Genomic DNA, 4,898 nt, shown 5'->3' with positions numbered 1-4,898 from the left:
GATGATCGCATTTTGCCCAGTGTTCAAAACTGGCATGCCTAATTCCATTTTTATTGTGCTTCTTAAACGAAGACATCGCCTTACTTTTCACAGAGTGTACTTGGGCTTTGGCCTTTAAGCAGTCTGCTCTCAATTGGTTCTCATTAACTGTGGAATGAGAACAGAAAGCAAGATAATTGCATCGTATCTTCTTTGCATTTGTGCGTGTACTCGGTGGCTGCTACCGTTAACGATGCCTGCCAAGAAACCCTGATTTAGTGGCTGAGGAGGGGGCGCCTGGCAAAGGCGAAACCCTCCAAACAGTAGCACAAGGTGCCAGAGGTTAAAACTTTCACATGTGCACAGAGTGAATATGCTGTGTATGTATTTCTTTCCTCCTAGGGCCTTAGGAACACTTTCAACCTAGCGGCGAGGTGGCGCGCATGCGCGCGCCGGGTGGGGGACACCCCGGTCCCACGGCTCCGTGGGCCTCGTCGTCTATCTCCGGTGGGGGGATGGGGCGAGCGCCGCAGGAGCGGGACCGGACGAGGTGGTAGCGAGTGCGCCATCCTGGGCTCGGCGCCCGTGGCACCGGCTCCAGCACCGGACGCCGCCCGGGCCGGCGTCCCAGGCGCGCCTTTAATTAAGGACTCCAGTTTGCGGGAGAGAGAGGGGAAAATGCCGACAGCGCTCGGCCCGTGGGTAACTGGGACTCGGTGGGGTTTTCGCTTTGGCGGGGTGGGGGTTCCGTTTCCTAATTCCTGTGCGGGCCGGGTGGGCGGGGGCGGGCTTTTTTCCCTGGGCTAATAAAGGCAGAGGGGCGGGCTTTTCCCAGGGATATAGCTTCGGACGCAGGGCCGAGGGCACGGAGCGCTCCTCAAGTGGTGGCAGGAAGGCTAGTGGCCCCGCGTCGTTTTGGACAGGGGCGCTTTTCGGGTGAGGCGTGCTCTTGCGGCCCCGATTAATTTCCTGAACGCTTTTTCTCGCTTCTCTTCCTCCCGGGGCTCCGCGGCAGGCTGCGCTCGCGCCTGCTCCCCGGAGCGCTCGGGCGGCGCGCGCGGCGCGGCTGCATGTGCGGAGGGAACTGGGAGAGGGGCGGCCGGTGCGGGGTCGCCGCGCGCCACCTGCGAGGGACGGGCGCGGGCCCGAGCCAGGTCCCGCGCGGGGTAGCCCAGGCAGGCAGTCCGGGCAGAAGGGGGCACCTTCGTCGGGGCAGCTGCGATCGAGGAGAGTTGACTGGCTGGGTGGGACGGGACGGGACGGAGCGGGTGGGACTAGAGAAAGCAAAGTACCAGAGTGCAGTTGAGGGGTAGTGGGGAGCGCGCGGGAAACGAGTCCCCTTTTCTCCTCCATCGCTGACTCTTAGGTTCCTGGAGAACCTTAGGGGGGGGATCCGAATGGGGGGGTGCACGTGGAGGGTGAAAAAGAACTCCCCTCCCCCTTGGCTCTTCTCCCACCAACCCCGGAATGGAGGGGGAGGGAGGCGTGGGCTTGGCGCGTTTTTGGTGCTTTGAATGGAGAACTCCGTTTCCCATGATGCTTTGTTTCTTTCTCTTTAACCTCCGCGGCGGCGGCTGCAGCACGAGGACGGGAGCGCGTGGTGTGAGCAGCTGGAGCACACCCTGGGCGCCGGCGGCTCCGGACTTCAACGGGAGCACTAGGTAAGGGTGTGAGAGAGGCGGGAAGAGGCCATAGGGATTCACAAAGGCGTGTGGGGAAGGTTGGAGGGGTTTTTTTTTGGTTTGTTTTCTTTTCCCAATTTAAAGAGTTTGGAGAGTGGCTGCCCAGCGCGCGCGATGTATACCAGATGCTCGGTTAATTCAAGAAAGGTACTCACTGTAAAAGGTGCGCGCTCTGACCCGCGTGGGGCTCAGTTTTGCCAAGTTGAGGCGGCAAATACTATGCATTTTGAGTCCAGTTTGAAGTATTTTTTTAATGGAGAAAAAAATACAGGCATAGAAACTAAATTTAAGAGGGAAAATGTTACTCTTTTCTATACTAACTTTAATTTTCTATAGAAAATTGATTTTAGATCTAAGTGTGATTTTGATGAATCAGTTTAAAGAGTTTTCTTTTAAAGACTAGATTAGTGGTATGGGTTACCATGATGGGAGCTCAACATTTAAAATTCCCACGCTAAACATATTACAAATTCTGTGTCTCTGCATTTTTTTTTTTTGACAAAACTTAAAGCCATCATGGAAGAAGTGGGGGAACCCTGTGAGGCCTTTTCACATAGGGGCTCACTTCCTTGCTGCATGTTCTCAGGTCAAGTAAGCACTTGGAAATGGGAGAAGGGTTTCTTATGGATGATAATGACATGAAGGAAAGGAGAGCTAATCTGCCTTCTTTGGGTTTAATGGAGAAAATGGGTCCATAAATGTTTAAACAGAACAAGAGCCCTTTGAAATAGATCAAAATGTGACATCTCTAGGCCATCTGTGCATTATGTGAAGAGGGCGGAAGGCTGTGTTTCTTAAACCGGCTCTAAAATTTCCCTCATTTTCTATTAATGGGGTGGGGGCAGGGCATATTCATTTAATCTAACAGAGTCACATTTTGTGTAGAGCCCTACCTCAAGAAGGGAATACTCACCCTGATTTTTACGTACATCTTTCTTTAGATAAGCCTCTCATAAAATCAGGATGGAGGCTTTGGGCCTGCAAACTTGCTGAGATGCAGATATCAAGTTTTCTTAGATGGAGAGGGGAAGTCCAAAATCCGCTTATACTTAAGAATTGGACTTTTGAAATTGCCAGTGTTATTTGTGTTCAACTCTCTGTAAATAATTCAGATTATTAATATTTCTCAGGATTTGGCTGAAACTCCAAAACCTAGCTTGGATTCTCTACGCCATAGGAAAGCGTGTTTCAGGAATATTAACTTGTTCAGTGTCTAATTTTGTTTTGTTTTGTTTAACCAGGTGAGTCTGAATAGATGTGCGAGGATGGAAGAGAAGAGCTGGTGGAAGATGATTTCGCTGCAGGAATAGGCCTTGGCCATGTCAAAGTGCTTACAGTGCAGGTAGCTTTCTGAGATCTACTGCAATGCAAGCACTTCTTACATTACCATGGTGATTTAATCCACGGCTCCTGAGGACTGTGGTTTGTGCATAATTAAGTTGGTGATGCTTTTGAGCTGTTCCTCATAATATGCCTCTTGTGTTAAGGTGCATCTAGTGCAGTTAGTGAAGCAGCTTAGAATCTACTGCCCTAAATGCCCCTTCTGGCACAGGCTGCCTACTCTCCAGCATTAAAAACTATGCCTTGAGTGAGCATTTGAATGGGACAAGTTTCGAAGGTTTGTTGTTGGTTTTTTCATTGTTCGTGGGGAACAGATCGTGGGGGCTGTGTGCAGTGTACGGTCGTGTACCAAGGATAAGATCGGGTCCTGGCAGTACCAAAGTGCTCATAGTGCAGGTAGTTTTGGCATTACTCTACTGTAGTGTGGGCACTTCCAGTACTCTTGGATAACGAATCTCCTATTGATGCAGAGAATATTCAAAGACACTGCTACTTACGATTAGTTTTGCAGGTTTGCATTTCAGCGTATATATGTATATATGGCTGTGCAAATCCATGCAAAACTGATTGTGATAATGTGTGCTGTCTACGGCTTTGTGACTCTCTTCACGCGTATCTCCGCCACGCATACCCATTCATCCGTGGGTGGGGATTTGTTGCATTACTTGTGTTATATATAAAGTATTGCACTTGTCCCGGCCTGTGGAAGAAAGGAGGATTTTATCGTCTTTTTATGTTAACGTTTAAAAGCTGCAAGTTCGGATATTTGGTAATTGTAAACTGACCTGTTTTGCTGTTGTCGGGTGGATCACGATGCAATTTTGATTAGTATAATAGGAGAAAAATTGCACGGTATCCATCTGTAAACCGCAGGACCTCTGTTGACGGCACTTTTTATCACTACTAAAGTACGACGGTAAAATCCTTTCTCTAGTTAGTGCTATGAAAAATCTTTGGAGGGGCTGGCCCCGTGGCCAAGTGGTTAAGTTTGTGTGCTCCGCTTCGGTGGCCCAGGGTTTCTCTGGTTCGAATCCTGGGCGCAGACATGGCACCGCTCATCAGGCCGTGTTGAGGTGGCGTCCCAAAGGCCACAACTAGAAAGACCCACAACTGAAATATACAACTATGTACCAGGGGGCTTTGGGGAGAAAAAGGGGAAAAAAAACTTTAAAAATGTTTGGAAATGTATTTGGATTTTTAAAACTGATAAAAATTTTTAAAATAAAGTATTTGAAATCCTGATGTGTGTGCTTTGGCAGTTTGGTGAGTGATCAGATTGTTACTGAATGTAAGTGGACCTCAAATTTGCAAAATAAATGAGATTTATAGATCTGAAAAAACTGGACTCCTTTTTTCCCTAAGGTTAACGACACTGGAGGATTTTTTAAAAAATCTCCTGGCGGGGAGGGGTTCCTAAAGGAAAACTTGGGTGTAGCCGCTTTTCACATTTGCGTCTACATAAGCACCAACACACCTGATTTGGGGAATTTTATTATGCTTACAAATATTTAGACAAAGTGTGCTCATTTTAAGTACATGCGCTCATCCCTATGAGAAGGATGCAAAGTTGTAAGCCAGTGGGACACCTGCCTGCCCGTGAGGAACTGGGCACACCTGACATCAAATAGAAGAGAAGAGAGCACTTGGCAAGCAAACTCAGTTTCAGGGTTCTATGATGAAACATTTGGTGGAAGGGCCACTGAGATGGAGACATGCCACCCTGCTTTGGAGGCTAGTAAATGTTGGAAACCTGGACGTGGGCTTATTGTTGGGATTTAGAGTTCAAGGCCCTGTAGGATGACTAACCTTGAGCAGAAATTACTCATGCCCTGCTCCTTAGCTGTTTGAGAGAGATCACAAGGTACAAAAAGTGAATATTGACTAATAACACAATCA

General features: G+C 48.6%; 6 non-coding genes across 6 annotated transcripts; all 6 read left to right on the top strand.

Annotated features, from left to right (window-relative positions):
* The first annotated feature begins 2,972 nt into the window (after positions 1-2,972).
* Positions 2,973-3,053, top strand: MIR106A (microRNA mir-106a). Its single transcript, NR_033070.1, has one exon. It is a non-coding gene; the product is annotated as a microRNA mir-106a (primary transcript).
* Positions 3,054-3,144: 91 nt separating this feature from the next.
* MIR18B (microRNA mir-18b) lies at positions 3,145-3,203 on the top strand. Its single transcript, NR_033075.1, has one exon. It is a non-coding gene; the product is annotated as a microRNA mir-18b (primary transcript).
* A 171-nt stretch (positions 3,204-3,374) lies between these two features.
* Positions 3,375-3,443, top strand: MIR20B (microRNA mir-20b). The gene has a single exon (NR_033078.1). It is a non-coding gene; the product is annotated as a microRNA mir-20b (primary transcript).
* A 42-nt stretch (positions 3,444-3,485) lies between these two features.
* MIR19B-2 (microRNA mir-19b-2) lies at positions 3,486-3,581 on the top strand. Its single transcript, NR_033077.1, has one exon. It is a non-coding gene; the product is annotated as a microRNA mir-19b-2 (primary transcript).
* Positions 3,582-3,637: 56 nt separating this feature from the next.
* MIR92A-2 (microRNA mir-92a-2) lies at positions 3,638-3,712 on the top strand. Its single transcript, NR_033115.1, has one exon. It is a non-coding gene; the product is annotated as a microRNA mir-92a-2 (primary transcript).
* An 84-nt stretch (positions 3,713-3,796) lies between these two features.
* On the top strand, positions 3,797-3,871 carry MIR363 (microRNA mir-363). Its single transcript, NR_033086.1, has one exon. It is a non-coding gene; the product is annotated as a microRNA mir-363 (primary transcript).
* The last annotated feature ends 1,027 nt before the right edge of the window (positions 3,872-4,898 follow it).

The sequence above is a fragment of the Equus caballus genome, chromosome X (genome assembly GCF_041296265.1).
Source record: "Equus caballus isolate H_3958 breed thoroughbred chromosome X, TB-T2T, whole genome shotgun sequence".
Taxonomy (NCBI): domain Eukaryota; kingdom Metazoa; phylum Chordata; class Mammalia; order Perissodactyla; family Equidae; genus Equus; species Equus caballus.
This window is presented reverse-complemented; position numbering and strand designations above follow the sequence as displayed.